The sequence below is a fragment of the Rhinichthys klamathensis genome, unplaced genomic scaffold (assembly GCF_029890125.1).
Source record: "Rhinichthys klamathensis goyatoka isolate OS25496 unplaced genomic scaffold, OSU_Roscu_1.1 h1tg000006l_1, whole genome shotgun sequence".
Taxonomy (NCBI): Eukaryota; Metazoa; Chordata; class Actinopteri; order Cypriniformes; family Leuciscidae; genus Rhinichthys; species Rhinichthys klamathensis.
Genome location: NW_026606559.1, coordinates 4,639,460 through 4,657,518, shown reverse-complemented (window position 1 = coordinate 4,657,518; position 18,059 = coordinate 4,639,460).

Below are 18,059 nucleotides of genomic sequence, written 5' to 3'. Positions count from 1 at the left end.
GGAATCTTTGGCCAGACATATGTTCAGTAGGTCAAATGTGGACTTTTGTCAGGCTGATATAACATCAAAAGGAGTCAATATGTATGGAAAGCTAATGTTCAAAGACTCCTTGGCCAAAAGTATGTTCAGTTGTTCAAACAGGAACCTCTGTATTGCTGATTTAACATCAGAAAGAGTCAACAAGTATGTATGGAAAGTTCAAGTTTCGAGTACTCTTTGGCCAGAAATATGTGTAGTAGTTCAAATTTTGACTGACGTCTGGCTGATATAACATTGGAAGAAATCAATTTGAATGTATAGTAAGTTAATCTTTAAGAAGTCTCTGGCCAGAAATATGTTCAGTAGGTCAGATGTGGACTTTTGTATGGCTAATGCAACATCAAAAGGAGTCATTATGTATAGAAACCTAATGTTCAAACTGACTCTTTGTCCAAAAGTATGTTCAGTAGTTCAAAAAGGAACCTCTGTATTGCTGATTTAACATCAGAAGGAGTCTATAAGATTATATAATTTAAAACCTTTGAGGACCCTTTTACCACAAATAAGTTCAATAGGTCAGATATGGATTTCTGTATTGCTGACGTAACATCAGAAGAGTCAACGTATAGAAAGTTCAAGTTTAAGTTTAGTAGTTCAAATTTAACTGCCGTCTGGTTGATATCAGAACAAATCAATCTGAATGTATAGTAAGTTAATCTTAAAGGAATCTTTTGTCAGAAATATGTTCAGAAGGTCAGCTAATGTTCAAAGACTCTTGGGCTAAAAGTATGTTAATTTTATCAAAAAGGAACCTCTGTATGGCTGATTTAACATCAGAAGGAGTCATGCATAGAAAGTTCAAGTTTCGAGTACTCTTTGGACAAATTATTTTTCAATAGGTAAAATATGGACTTTTGTCAAGCTGATATAACATCAAAAGAATTCAATCTCAATGAGTGTTAATGTTTAATGACTCTTTGGTCAGAAAAATGTTCAGTAGGTTTTAACATCAGAATGAGTCTCTAAGTTTACATAGTTTAAAACCCTTTGAGGACCCTTTGACCAGAATTAAGTTCAAAAGGTCAGATATGGACTTCTATATGGCTTATGAAGCCCCAGAAGAAGTCTATGACTATGTATAGAAAGTTAAAAATCGAGGATTCTTTATATGTTCAGTAGGTCAAATGTGAACTGCTGTATTGCTGACCTAACATCAGAAGGAGTCAACGTATAGATTATTCAAATTTTGAGTACTGCCAGTTCAAATTTTGACTGTCGTCTGGCTCTCTGGCTGATATATCATCAGAATAAGATTCTGTAAATGTATAGAAAGTACATAATCGAGGACTTTCATTGCATTGAAAAGTTCAATACAACAACTAATTGATTCCATTTTGTATTGAATTTATGAGAACATATGCATTACAATGTATACCAGAACTACCGGTAACTCCTTTCAATAAGCATTTAAGTGATAACATAGTGCTTTTGCATTTGCTTGAATAAAAGATCTAACTTATCCTCTGTGCAAAGAAAACTTTTAAACTTATTTCTGGTCCTCAAAAGTTTTTAAACTATATCAACTTATAGACTCCTTCTGATGTTAAATCAGCCATACAGAGGTTCCATTTTGAACTACTGAACATACTTTTGGCCTACTTTTGAGTCTTTCAAACATTATATTTCCATACATATTGACTCCTTTTGATGTTATATTATCCATACAAAAGTCCACGTTTGACCTACTGAACATATTTCTGGCCAAAGATTCCATAAAGATGAACTTACTATAATTAAATGTCCATACATATTGACTCCTTTTGATGTCATATTATCCATACAAAAGTCCACGTCAGTGTTAATTTCGTTGACGAAAATAACGACGAAAATTATTCGTCAACGACATTTTTTCACAGACGAAAACGAGACGATAACTAAATAAAACCTAGTTTTGAATGACAAAGACTATGACGAAAATCTATTGACATTTTCGTCAACGAATAAAAACTAGACGAAAATGTTAGATAGTGACGATTTGGGAAGCGATCCGTCAGAACTGATGTCCTGCGTGTGTGGAAGATGCGCACATTTGTAGGCTACTGTAACGTGATCTACCCCGCGGTCATAAAACGTTAAAAAATGTGAACGCCTGGGAGAATGAGTAGAGCAGACATATAGATCTCTGAATAAGAGTGACGATGCAAAAAAGAGCTCTATTCGGTGCGGTTTTCTGTGCGCACACACCTAACCCGAAGCGTGCAGTCATGCACAATACACCTACAGCGCGCGAGGAGGCTACTGAATTGAGCTCTCTTTCGTGTCTGAATGGAGAAATACACAACAGTATGTCTAAATGTCCTTTTTGGAGAGTATTCATGTAAACTATGCTGGTTATGTCTTAAACTGTGAGTGTGTCAGATGTGCATCAGTGCAATTGTATCCGCATGTCATTGGACATGATCCGACGTCTTAAAGTGACAGTGGCAATAAACCTAATGCGGTCCGTGTCCTTAATTTTGATCAAGCAACAAAAGAAAAAGAGAAAAGCATTCACTGTTTGTTAATAGCTTTAATAAGGATTAATTATATTTAATTCATACAAATAAATATGTCTGCTTGAAAGAATAAAGAATGATGTGTACGTAGTTATAAGGAATGAATATATCATTCATTGTAAAGAAGACTGTGTTGTACTTTAGGAAAAGTGGTTTTATTTCATTTTAAGATATGTTTTAAGTAACAGCAGTTAAATCTGTATCTGTATTGCATGTTCAAACTTAAAAATCATTCATATTAATTGGTTAATAGATGTTTTCCCCGGGAGTATATGGGTTTGGAAATTTTAGAGAAATTCTAAATTAACGCATTACAATTGAACTAAACCCATTATATTTTAGTCGACTAAATCTACTGTAGATTTAGTCGACTAAAATGTTATTGTATTTCGTCGACTAAAACTAGACTAAAACTAAAACAATTCAGATGACTAAAATATGACTAAAACTAAATGGCATTTTAGTCAAAAGACTAAGACTAAAACTAAATCAAAATTTGCTGACAAAATTAACACTGGTCCACGTTTGACCTACTGAACCTATTTCTGGCCAAAGATTCCATAAAGATGAACTTACTATTCAGATTGATTTCTTCTGATGTTGTATCAGCCAGACGGCACTCCTTTAAGGAATCTTTAAAGAATCTTTCTGATGCTTCATAAGCCATATATAAGTCCATATCTGACATATTGAACTTATTTCCGGACAAGGGTATTCAAATGGTTTTAAACTATATAAACTTAGAGACTTCTTCTGATGTCAAATCAGCCATACAGAATTCCATATTTGACCTACTGAACATATGACTGGCCAAAGAATCCTTAATGATTAACACTATACATTCAGATTGATTTTTTTTCTGATGTTATATCAGCCAGTCAATGCCAGTCAGTTTTGATGGCAGTCAAAATTTGAACTACTAAACATATTTCTGGCCAAACAGTACTCGAAACATGAACTTTCTACACATACTTGTTGACTCCTGATGTTACGTCACCCATACAGAAGTTCATATTTGACCCAAGTGTAGACTTGGAATTAAAGCCTCTTTTGTTTCCCCGTTATTATTTGATTTACGGGACCGGACACCAGTTATCTTGCCAAGAAAGATTTTTATTCTTATATGTCAGGAGAGAAACTTCAAGATGTTGTATTCATGCCAGGTCAATGCGTTTCCGTGTTTCTCTGAGGTAGTACAGTAAGATTGAGTTTTTATACATCACAGAGAGTCTTACAGCTTCCTTGTAAGGTAACAAAACATGTTGCTCTGAGCTTCTTAAAATTAGAACGTATGTCATACGTATACGTTATGTTTAACATGTCACAATTCACTTCCATATTAAGAACTATCCTTGTTGTTTACATCTGTGATACACTTACATCAGTCGAACATGTTACATTGTACACACCCCATAGCAAAATATAGCTTCCCCCTGTCTGACATATGATCATCTCATGCTTCCATGCTATCTATAGTTTCCCTCATGCGTTCAATTCATGCTTTTGAAACTCCATAAGATAATACAACTGATTATGAATATTAATAAAGAATAATAATACAGATACATAATATTTAATAATGAAATAATATTAAAAGATGAAATTTTGAATCTTCATTTCCCTCCACTGGAACTACGGCCGTCAGTTCCACACCATCATTCCCAGGTGGCCAACCTATAGAAGTGATAGTGAGGAGAAGAAATAGCAGACCAAGAAAATAGACAGAAAGAACAGAAGAATGGAAACAGGAAAGGCAAAAGAAAAGAAAAGAAGAACAAAACAAAACAAAGAACAAAACCCCAACCCATGTTATGTCCCCGTATACTGTGTGTATTTTAATATCTATGTGTATGTATTTAAAATGAACCCCAATCATCTAAGAAAAGAAAAACTAATAAGTCTTCTGTCCGTGCCTGAACTCATTAATTAATTAACTCGTTAATTAATTAAATCCTCCAGTTCCGAACCAAAACAAGAAATTAAAATAAACGTTGATGTTAAAGGATCCTATCCCTTGGGGTTGAAAATCAGTAAACGGATGTTCATTGTTTGTGAGGTAGTGTAGAATGTGTAAAATCTCTTATTTCACGCTGTATGTCCCATTCTTAGTTCTATCCATTTGGTTAGAAATAATCAATTTGACAGGTTTGGTACTTTTCCTTCTAGTAACACATATAAGGACTTGGAATAACTTGCAACCATCTCTAATCACTGTCAATGGAATTGATTCCTGAAATGGAAGCAGAGATATAATTAACATCACTTCTTTGTTCCCAATCTGTAAAACTAATGGATGAACATTGCTCAATCTCAGGCCATAAGCCATCATTATCATCTTGTTCATTCACTAAGCAAGGTTTAACTTGTGACCAATGATACCATCTATCTGTTCCTACACCCTTCCCTTTGAGACAAACACTTGTATCAGTAGTTAGGAGTATCTCATATGGTCCTTCCCATCTAGGCTCTTTCCTAGCAATTCGTTTGATCATAACAAAACTGCCTAACTCGGGAATGTGTGGAATGTCAGTAGTGGTGTGTTTTTCATCCCATTGCTGTTGAGCTTCTCGCACTTTCTTATTATTGTCTTTAGTAGCTTTGTCCAGCATTGCGAGATAGCGTCGTAACTTTTCTTGAAACAAAGTAGAGTCTCCTCCTGTTCCCGCAGGTGGCGGAGCATCAGGAGGTAGAACCATTGCTCTTCCAGTCATTAGTTCAAAAGGGGTTAGTCCTGTAACTCGGTTTGGAGTTGCTCTCAAGTTCCACAGAATAGCAGGTAATAACTTATGCCAACCTTGGCCAGTTTGCAGAATGGCTTTGGTCAAAGATGTTTTCAACGATCTGTTGATGTTTTCAACGATCTGGATGGTACGGAATATGGAATTTTTGTTTAATCCCCATCAATTTCATTGCTTCCTTCATCAATTTTCCAGTGAAATGAGTTCCATTGTCAGAATCAAGTTCATATGGAAGACCCCAGCGAGGAAAAACTTCTTCCACCATTACTCGTGCTGCAGCTTCAGCAGTACAAGTTTTTGTAGGGAATGCTTCCACCCATCTAGTAAATCTGTCCATGATTACAAGTATGTATTGATACCCTCCACTGGGTGATAAAGGTCCTGTGAAATCAATTTGGAGGTGTGTCCATGGACCTGTTGGTCTGGGTGCATGTGACATTCGCACCTTTACAGATTTTCCCACATTTGCTTTGAGGCATATCAAGCATCTCCTACAATAATCATCAATGTCTCTCATCATTCTTGGCCACCACCAAGTCTCACTGATTTGAGATTTCATTGCTTTTGCTCCAGCATGTACCTTTCCATGATACAGCTGCATTAGTTCTCTTCTTGTTCCGATAGGCATCACCACTTGTCCTGTTGGAATTCTCCAGATACCTTGATCATCCTCTTTCGCTCCCGCTTTTATCCATTGTTCTTTCTCTTCATCTGTCTCCAGTTGATATGACAGAAGATGGAGCTCAGGATTATCCTTGCTGTTTTCCTTTACCAAGGTAACAGGAGTAAGAGGAAGTAGAGCTGCTTCTCTAGCTGCTGCATCTGCTGCCGTGTTTCCTTGACTTTCTTTGGACTTGTCAGATTGATGTGATTTTACTTTGATCACGGCTGCTTCTCGGGGTAAGTAAAATGCTGTAATCAAACGACGAATTATGGAAGCATGTTGTATTTCGCTCCCACTGCTAGTGATAAGTCCACGTCTTTTCCACAGAGCAAGGTAGTCATGGACCACGCCAAAAGCATAACGACTATCTGTATAGATGTTGACTCGATCTCCTTCTGATAGTTCAAAGGCTTCTGTAAGTGCTATAAGTTCAGCTACTTGTGCTGAAAATTTCCCAGAAAGGGCTCCTTTCTTTACAACAGTTCCATCTCCTTTCACTACAGCCCATCCAGTATGTCGCTTTCCATCAACATAATAACTGGATCCATCAACCCATAACTCTTTGTCTGGGTTTTCAAGAGGGATTGGATTAACTGGACCAAGACTATCTTCTTCTACTTGTTTTTCACACTCATGTGGTATTCCCTCATGTGGTTCCAGCATCATTGTTGCAGGATTAAGAGACGTGTCCCTGATGATTTCCACTCTTAAATCCTTGTTCAACAAAGTTGCTTCCCATTTTGCTCTTTTTGCATCAGTTATGGTTTTGATGTTCGTGTTATTCAACAGTGTCACTATACTGTGTGGAGTGTGCAATATGATAGTTTGTGCTCCTATCAGATTCTCAACAGCATCCACTGCCCATGTGGCACCATCGAGGGCTTGTATACATCGTGGTTGCCCAATCATAGTGACAGGAATCTTTGTGGAAAAGTATCCAACTGGTCTGTATCGATCACCTGGTTTTTGACACAGTACTGCTGAATACGTCTCATCTCCTACCCTGGTCCACAAATGAAAATGCAACCGTCCGTCAGGAAGTCCCAAAGCTGGGGCTGAAGTCAGTTTTTCTTTCATAGAAGTAAACGCTTCCTCAGCTTCCGGTGTCCAGTTTATCTGTTCCACTCCAGGCTTTCCTCCCTTGTACAGGTCGATGAGGGGGCTGGTGATGCTAGCAAAATCAGGTATATACTGACGACAATAGTTGAAAAGTCCCATCACCTTCCGCATTCCTGTAACTGTTAGAGGTTTTGGAAGTTGTCGTAATGCCTCTACACCCTCTGTTGTCATTCTCCTTCCCTCCACAGATATTTCTTGGCCCAAATAGATAACCTTGGATTTGGCCAGCTGTGCTTTGTCGGGGTTAACTTTGAATCCCCCTTTCCTAAGGGCTTGTAGGACAACATTCAGAGCAAATACATGGCTGTTTTCATCTGGGCTTGCAATTAACAAGTCATCAACATATTGGAGGCAAACACTTCCTGATTTCTCAATTTCAGCTTTTTGCTCCGTTAAGAACTGGTCCAAAGCTCTATGAAATACAACAGGAGAAAGATTAAGACCTTGTGGGAGTCTGTTCCAAACATACTGTTTTGCGCCCACTGTAAAGGCTAATTTCTCTTGAGATCTTTTGTCTATAGGTATAGACCAGAAAGCCGACAGTACATCCAGTACCGTAAAAATTTTAGCATCTCCTGGAATATCATTCAGAATGGTGGCAGGATTGGCCAAAATAGGATGCGGTTTTGGTGTTACACTGTTAAGTCTTGTGTAATCAATGGTTAATCGCCATGAGTTATCAGATTTCTTGACAGGCCAGACAGGACTATTAGTGGTAGATGAAGTTTGTCTGATGATGATTCCTTCAGCTTCCAAGTCTGCCACTATCTCCTCCACGGCTCGTCTTGCTTCAGGTCGGATGGGGTATTGTTTATGAGGGGCATGTATCGGTCCCTCAATAACAATGGGATCAATGTTGGCTTTGCCACAATCCAATTTGTGTTTAGCCCAAACATCCGGATATAGACTGCACAGAAGACCCCACACACCGTCTTTTTTCCAGTTTCTGATAATTGGTTTTGCTGTACCAACAGACCTTAGATTACATGTGCGATCTTCGTGTGGTATTATCCCAGCAGTTGTAGCGATTTGACGACTGTCAGTGAATATGATCATGTTCAACAATGGAAGAATGTCCATGCCAATAAGGCTTCCTTGTGAATTCGGCCCAACCCAGAAAGATGTCCATAAGACTTCATCTTCATGTATTTGCAGTGGAACTTGAATACTTTTGCGAAATTTTGTGATACCTCCTCCAACTCCTTCAACTTCCATAGTTTCATCTGTTGTAGGTAGATTCAGATCTGTTATTGAAATGGCTGCTCCTGTGTCAACAAGGATGTCACATGGGTGGCCCCCTATTAATGCATTGACAAAAAGGCGATTGTCTCTTTTCTTACTAATACAGGGGGCCGCTGATTCCTATTGCGGACGCATAATTCCCTCAATGAGCTGACGGACTTGTGCTTCAGTCCACGTCTTCCCTTGAGGGGTTTCATTATGTTTTTTTGCACTGACCTGTCTAAATGATGGACCTTGACCTTCTGCTCCACCTCCTTTAGCCCAACAATCTATGTTGGAGTGTCCACGCTTTCCACAGTTGCTGCAGAAAATCACCCTATTCTTTGTGTCCTTGTTGTATTGAGCTGTTGCCACTCCTCTTCGATATGGCTTGTTTCCTTCTTCTTTATTTGATCTCATAGCCATCTCTAAGCGGCCAGCCCATTGCATAATTTGGTCAAATGTCTCACCTGGGTTGACTCCAAGTGATAAGGCTTGTTGGTATTTTGCGCTAAGTCCATCCACAAGTGTGTCAGTGAACTGTACATCATCTCTGTCAGGTTGTTTCTTGGCACAGAGAGCCCATCTCTCATAAGCATTCCACTTACGTAGAGCATATTCATCTGGAGATTCATCATCCTTTTGCTTAATCAATGTCACTAATGTGAAAGGAATTTTACCACTGCCCAAGATTTCCTGGATTTCTTTTCGGAACACATTTAATGCTTGCCAAAGACCCAGGGGTCGTCCCTGGCTATCAACCCACAAATCTATCCATTGGGCGGTTGTTATCGAAGCTGGCAAGCGTTCCCATCTGTCTCTTGGGATTTTAGCTTTCACAATGGTGTGTATGTCTCTTAATGACATTTGATGTGCTTCAATCAATGAGTCTAATTCTCGCCAAAACTCTGTGTTTGGATCTTGTCTCTTCAGAGGAGGCAAGGCTGTGAGAATGGCTTGACGTTCTCCTGGTGTGAATGGTCTCTCTTCTGTCATCATTTCAGATCCTTCCCTTTTAATTACAGGTGAAGAAAATTCAGGACCGATCTTGTCAATTGTGATCATGTCGTCATCTCTTGTCTCATCACCCCAGTCAGAATCATAATTCCGAGCTGGTGTACATCGCAGCATGTCTCTGTTTGGCTGAACTGTTTTAGATCTTGTTATTACCGGAGCTGCTTGTACAGATGCAATATACATTTTGTCAACTGGACCTCCATTTGATCTCGAAGCTTGAGGCTGTGTCAGAGGTTTAGATGAATTTGTATATTGTTCAGGCAAAATTGGATAAATTGGGTTGTAAGGAGGAGGCGTTACAGTTGTTGCAGATTTCACTGGTGCTTGTGAATATTTCTTTTCAGCTTCAGTTATTATATTTGTCCAATCTGGATCAAATGAATCATCATTGGTTGTATTTTCTCCATCTGAACATTTAATAGACATAATTTTGTTCAATTTGTTATATGCTTCAATTTGAGGCTTCATTGCTTCAACAAGTGGGACTGGACACCCATTGATACCGCAACAAATTCCACCTTGTTTCAAAATCCAATGTGCAGCGAGGATTGGAAATACTTTTGACTTGATAGAGTCCTTTTGGGACTCAAGCCAGCTTAACTGCACATCCATAGATGTGTTAATGTCCAGTCCTTTTTTCAAAAACTTAGCTTGCTTTTTCTGTTTTCTTTCTAAGTACCAAGCAGATATTGTTCTGCTGTTAAATCCACTTTCTGCCATTGAAAATTATTTGTCACTCTGTGTCTGTGTGCTCAAACAGCAGGGCTATTTTTGTGAGTGAGTGTGTGTGGGGAGTGAATTCCAAAGGGAGGGGCTCTCTGCTTCCCTCACTCTGCTTTTCTCCCTCCACCTGTTCTAATTTCTCAAAGAACAAAGAAGGGGTTGGAAAAAGAAAAGGAAAAAAAACAACTCTAATAATTTCTGTTTTCCTTTTTTTTGTTTGTCTTAACTCAGATCAATTTATATATATATATATATATATGTATTTTAAAGTTGCTCTCAGATCAGTCTTTTCCTCCAAACACTGAACAGCTTTCTTGTCAAAATCAGAATGCATGCAATTTTAGCTTCTATTCCATTGATACCCTTCTTCTAAGGGTTCAATCCTCTGCGTATTTACGTTTTAGGGTTTATTGTATTTTTTTTAATACTGCACTGTACTAACTTCAAGCACAGACCCGCCACTGTAAACCGCTATAAATCACTGCTTGTCAAACTATCCTCGTCTTCTTCTGAAACGATTCTTCGTGTATTGGATATATTTTAGAGATAAATCTGCCCTTTATCGCAGTTTCCCAATATTCCAACCACCTTACAAGCTAATTGCTAAATCGCCTTACAGCTTTTTCCAAAATTTGACTAAGATGGTCTTTTTTCTAAAACTGATCCACTTTCTAAAGTTTTTTAAAAAATGAAAAAGACTTCCCCAGCATCATTCAATATTCAGAGGTTTACTGACCAGAGCAACTCAAATAAGCCACATCAAATTATAATTATTTAATTTTTTCTTTTTTTTCTGACACATATATTCATTGGCAACACAACTGCTACTTTAAATAACACAGTTCTTTTAAGCAGTTTCAGTCAATGTCCAATCATCAGGCAGACTTAGAATTATTTTTAGAATAGAAAAAGTCTTACCTTGAATGATTGAGACAAATGCCTGAAGATGCAATCCTGTTCTTCGTGACGCCAAATGTAGACTTGGAATTAAAGCCTCTTTTGTTTCCCCGTTATTATTTGATTTACGGGACCGGACACCAGTTATCTTGCCAAGAAAGATTTTTATTCTTATATGTCAGGAGAGAAGTTTCAAGATGTTGTATTCATGCCAGGTCAATGCGTTTCCGTGTTTCTCTGAGGTAGTACAGTAAGATTGAGTTTTTATACATCACAGAGAGTCTTACAGCTTCCTTGTAAGGTAACAAAACATGTTGCTCTGAGCTTCTTAAAATTAGAACGTATGTCATACGTATACGTTATGTTTAACATGTCACAATTCACTTCCATATTAAGAACTATCCTTGTTGTTTACATCTGTGATACACTTACATCAGTCGAACATGTTACATTGTACACACCCCATAGCAAAATATAGCTTCCCCCTGTCTGACATATGATCATCTCATGCTTCCATGCTATCTATAGTTTCCCTCATGCGTTCAACTCATGCTTTTGAAACTCCATAAGATAATACAACTGATTATGAATATTAATAAAGAATAATAATACAGATACATAATATTTAATAATGAAATAATATTAAAAGATGAAATTTTGAATCTTCACAAGGAACATATTTCTGGCCAAAAGATCCTTGATCTTGAACTTCTATACATACTCTTTCTGATGCTTCATGAGAAATAAATTAGAATGTATAGTGTTATTCTTTAAGGACTCTTTGGGCAGTAATATGTTCAGTAGGTCAAAAATGAAATTCTTTATTGCTGATTTAACATCAGAAGGAGTCACGGAGTATGTATAGAAAGTTCAAGTTTCGAGTACTCTTTGGCAAAAAAAAATTTCAGCAGGTCAAAAATGGACTTTTGTCAGGCTGATATAACATCAGAAGAATTCAATCTCAGTGTATAGTGTTAATCTTCAAGGACTCTTTGGTCAGAAATATGTTCAGTAGGTCAAATATGGATTTATGTATGGCTGATTTCAAATATGGTCATATTTCGAGGTCAAATATGAACTTCTGAATGGCTGATTTTTGACCCATTGACCAGAACATCAGAATGAGTCCCTAAGTTTAAATCGTTTAAAAACCATTTGAGGACTCTTTGACCAGAATTAAGTTCAATAGGTTCATTATGGAAGTTAAGTTCAGAAGTTAAGTTCAATATGGACTTCTATATGGACTTATGAAGCACCAGAAGAAGTCTATGACTATGTATTGAAAGTTAAAAATCGAGGATTCTTTGGCCAGAAATATGTTCAGTAGGTCAAATATGAACTTCTGTATTTCTGACGTAACATCAGAAGGAGTCAGCAAGTATGTATATAAAGTTCAAGTTTCGAGTGCTCTTTGGCCAGAAAAAGGTTCAGTAGGTCAAATATGAACTTCTGAATGGCTGATTTAACATCAGAATGAGTCTCTAAGTTTAAATCGTTTAAAAAACATTTGAGGACCCTTTGACCAGAATTAAGTTCAATAGGTCAAATATGAACTTCTGTATTGCTGACGTAACATCAGAAGGAGTCAACGTATAGATTATTCAAGCTTCGAGTACTCTTTGCCTAGAAATATGTTTAGTAGTTGACTGCCGTCTGGCTGATATAACATCAGAACAAATCAATCTGAATGTATAGTAAGTTAATCTTTAAGGAATCTTTGGCCAGTAGGTCAAATGTGGACTTTTGTCAGGCTGATATAACATCAAAAGGAGTCAATATGTATTACTTTAGCCAAAAGTATGTTCAGTTGTTCAAACAGGAACCTCTGTATTGCTGATTTAACATCAGAAAGAGTCAACAAGTATGTATAGAAAGTTCAAGTTTCGAGTACTCTTTGGCCAGAAATATGTGTAGTAGTTCAAATTTTGACTGACGTCTGGCTAATATAACATTGGAAGAAATCAATTTGAATGTATAGTAAGTTAATCTTTAAGGAGTCTCTGGCCAGAATATGTTCAGTTGGTCAAATGTGGACTTTTGTATGGATAATGTAAAATCAAAAGGAGTCAATATGTAAGGAAAGCTAATGTTCAAAGACTCTTGGGCTAAAAGTATGTTCATTAGATCAAAAAGGAACCTCTGTATGGCTGATTTAACATCAGAAGGAGTCAACGAGTGATATATAGAAAGTTCAAGTTTCGTTCTTTGGACACATTTTTTTTCAGTAGGTCAAATATGGACTTTTGTCAGGCTGATATAACATCAGAAACATTCAATCTCAATTTATAGTGTTACTGTTTAATGACTCTTTGGTCAGAAATATGTTCAGTAGGTTTTAACATCAGTCTGTAAGTTTATATAGTTTAAAACCATTTGAGGACCCTTTGACCAGAATTAAGTTCAATAGGTCAGATATGGACTTCTATATGGACTTCTATGTGGTTTTTGAAGCACCAGAAGAAGTCAATGACTATGTATAGAAAGTTAAAAATCAAGGATTCTTTGGCCAGAAATATGTTCAGTAGGTCAAATATGAACTGCTGTATTGCTGACGTAACATCAGAAGGAGTCAACGTATAGATTATTCAAGTTTCGAGCACTCTTTGGCTAGAAATATGTTTAGTAGTACAAATTTTGACTGCCGTCTGGCTGATATAACATCAGAAACAAATCAATCTGAGTCTATAGTAAGTTAATCTTTAAGGAATCTTTGGCCAGACATATGTTCAGTAGGTCAAATGTGGACTTTTGTCAGGCTGATATAACATCAAAAGGAGTCAATATGTATGGAAAGCTAATGTTCAAAGACTCCTTGGCCAAAAGTATGTTCAGTTGTTCAAACAGGAACCTCTGTATTGCTGATTTAACATCAGAAAGAGTCAACAAGTATGTATGGAAAGTTCAAGTTTCGAGTACTCTTTGGCCAGAAATATGTGTAGTAGTTCAAATTTTGACTGACGTCTGGCTGATATAACATTGGAAGAAATCAATTTGAATGTATAGTAAGTTAATCTTTAAGAAGTCTCTGGCCAGAAATATGTTCAGTAGGTCAGATGTGGACTTTTGTATGGCTAATGCAACATCAAAAGGAGTCATTATGTATAGAAACCTAATGTTCAAACTGACTCTTTGTCCAAAAGTATGTTCAGTAGTTCAAAAAGGAACCTCTGTATTGCTGATTTAACATCAGAAGGAGTCTATAAGATTATATAATTTAAAACCTTTGAGGACCCTTTTACCACAAATAAGTTCAATAGGTCAGATATGGATTTCTGTATTGCTGACGTAACATCAGAAGAGTCAACGTATAGAAAGTTCAAGTTTAAGTTTAGTAGTTCAAATTTAACTGCCGTCTGGTTGATATCAGAACAAATCAATCTGAATGTATAGTAAGTTAATCTTAAAGGAATCTTTTGTCAGAAATATGTTCAGAAGGTCAGCTAATGTTCAAAGACTCTTGGGCTAAAAGTATGTTAATTTTATCAAAAAGGAACCTCTGTATGGCTGATTTAACATCAGAAGGAGTCATGCATAGAAAGTTCAAGTTTCGAGTACTCTTTGGACAAATTATTTTTCAATAGGTAAAATATGGACTTTTGTCAAGCTGATATAACATCAAAAGAATTCAATCTCAATGAGTGTTAATGTTTAATGACTCTTTGGTCAGAAAAATGTTCAGTAGGTTTTAACATCAGAATGAGTCTCTAAGTTTACATAGTTTAAAACCCTTTGAGGACCCTTTGACCAGAATTAAGTTCAAAAGGTCAGATATGGACTTCTATATGGCTTATGAAGCCCCAGAAGAAGTCTATGACTATGTATAGAAAGTTAAAAATCGAGGATTCTTTATATGTTCAGTAGGTCAAATGTGAACTGCTGTATTGCTGACCTAACATCAGAAGGAGTCAACGTATAGATTATTCAAATTTTGAGTACTGCCAGTTCAAATTTTGACTGTCGTCTGGCTCTCTGGCTGATATATCATCAGAATAAGATTCTGTAAATGTATAGAAAGTACATAATCGAGGACTTTCATTGCATTGAAAAGTTCAATACAACAACTAATTGATTCCATTTTGTATTGAATTTATGAGAACATATGCATTACAATGTATACCAGAACTACCGGTAACTCCTTTCAATAAGCATTTAAGTGATAACATAGTGCTTTTGCATTTGCTTGAATAAAAGATCTAACTTATCCTCTGTGCAAAGAAAACACAACACATTCAATTGAGTATTGAAGGAAAATCATTGCATTAGTTTTTGCTTTAAAATTGCAATGTACTACTCATTCCGCTGGATCAAACATTTTGCCTTGAAGAATATCATATAAGTATCATTGTATATCATTGTATTCCAGGACTGACTCATTTGGTTGTGCAACGAAGAGATAACATAAGTGCTGTTGCATTGCATTGCATTGCACAAATGATCTAACATTGCACATTGAAGAATAACATATAAGCTAATCATTTACCATATGCAATGAAAACTGCAAAAATTGCATTGCACAAGCTATCTAAGAATTAGCGTTAAGCAGCATATTAAGCAAAACACGTTGCATTTCAATACATGCCAAAACTAACTAATTAATTTGTGCATTAAAGAGATAACATGAGTGCTCTTGCACTGCATTGCACAAACGATCTAACGATGTGCATTGAAGAATAACATATAAGCTATGTGCTTGGTGCATTTCAATGCATACCAAGAACTGACTTATTCGGTTTTGCAACGAAAAGATAAACTGTGCTGTTGCATTGCATTGCAGAAACGATCTTACTTTGTGCATTGAAAAATAATATATATAATATAAATAACATGAGCTTGTTACATTGCATTGCATACCAGAGCTAACTCATTGCGTTGTGCTTTGAGGATAACATTTGTGTTGTTGCATTGCATTGCAAAAAAAAAATCTAAATTCCATTACAATAAATACAATAACAAACCCATTCATTTTGTGCAACGAAGCGATAACATATGTGCTGTTGCTTGCATTGCACAAAACGATCTAATATTGCACATTGAAGAATAACATATAAGCTATGCACTTGTTGCATTGCATACCAGAACTAACTCATTGCGTTGTGCTTTGAGGAGATAACGTGTGCCGTTGCATTGCATTGCAAAAAAAAAATCTAAATTATTTCTCTATGCAATGAAAACCACAACATATGTTCTTTCGGATTGCAATGCATACTACAACAAACATTCATTTCTGCATTGAAGGGAAATTATTGCATTAGCTCTTGCACTACAATGCATAAAATGACCTCATACCTCTTGTGCAACGAAGAGATAACATAGCGTTAATTAAAGAATTAGTGTTAAGCAGCATTTAAGCAAAACACATGTTGCATTTCAATACATGCCAAAACAAACATTCATTTGTGCATTAAAGATATAACATGAGTGCTCTTGCACTGCATTGCAAAAACAGTCTAACGATGTGCATTGAAGAATAACATATTAGCTATGTGCTTGGTGTGTTTCAATGTATACCAGAACTGACTCATTCGGTTGTGCAACGAAGAGATAACATAAGTGCTGTTCATTGCATTGGTCAAACGATCTAACATTGCGCATTGAAGAATAACATATAAGCTATGCACTCTTGCATTGCCTTGCATACCAGAACTAACTCATTGCGTTGTAATTTGAGGAGACAAAATTTGTGGATTGCATTTTTTTTGCATTGCATTGCAAAAAAAAAATTCCTCTATTCAATGAAAACCACAACATATATTCTTTCGCATTGCAATGCATTGAATTAAGTATATACAACAAACTTGCATTGAAGGGAAATTATCGCATTAGCTGTTGCATTAACTACCTCATACCTCTTGTGCATTAAAGAGTCTAACGATATGCATTGAAGAATGTCATATAAGCTATGTGCTGAGTGCATTTAAATGCATACAAGAACTGACTCATTCGGTTGTGCAACAAAGAGATAACATGAGTGCTCTTGCACTGCATTGCACAAACGATGTAACGATGTGCATAACTTATTAGCTATGTGCTTGGTGTGTTTTAATGCATACCAGAACTGACTCATTCGGTTGTGCAACGAAGAGATAATATAAGTGCTGTTACATTGAATTGCACAAACGATCTAACATTGTGCATTGAAGAATATTATATTCGCTATGTGCTTAGTGCATTTAAATGCATAGAACTGACTCATTCGGTTGTGCAACGAAGAGATAATATAAGTGCTGTTGCATTGAATTGCACAAACGATCTAACATTGTGCATTGAAGAATATTATATTCGCTATGTGCTTATTGCATTTAAATGCATAGAACTGACTCATTCGGTTGTGCAACGAAGAGATAACATGACTCATTCCTTTGTGCATTAAAGAGATAACATGAGTGCTCTTGCACTGCATTGCACAAACGATCTTACGATGTGCATAACATATTAGCTATGTGCTCGGTGTGTTTTAATGCATACCAGAACTGACTCATTCGGTTGTGCAACGAAGAGATAATATAAGTGCTGTTGCATTGAATTGCACAAACGATCTAACATTCTGCATCGAAGAATATTATATTCGCTATGTGCTTAGTGCATTTAAATGCATAGAACTGACTCATTCGGTTGTGCAACGAAGAGATAACATGACTCATTCCTTTGTGCATTAAAGAGATAACATGAGTGCTCTTGCACTGCAGTGCACATACGATCTAACGATGTGCATAACACATTAGCTATGTGTGTTTTAATGCATACCAGAACTGACTCATTCGGTTGTGCAACGAAGACATGAGTACTAACTTCTTCCTTTGTGCATTAAAGAGATAACATGAGTGCTCTTGCACTGCATTGCACAAACGATCTAACGATGTGCATAACACATTAGCTATGTGTGTTTTAATGCATACCAGAACTGACTCATTCGGTTGTGCAACGAAGAGATAATATAAGTGCTGTTGCATTGAATTGCACAAACGATCTAACATTGTGCATCGAAGAATATTATATTCGCTATGTGCTTAGTGCATTTAAATGCATAGAACTGACTCATTCGGTTGTGCAACGAAGAGATAACATGACTCATTCCTTTGTGCATTAAAGGGATAACATGAGTGCTCTTGCACTGCAGTGCACATACGATCTAACGATGTGCATAAC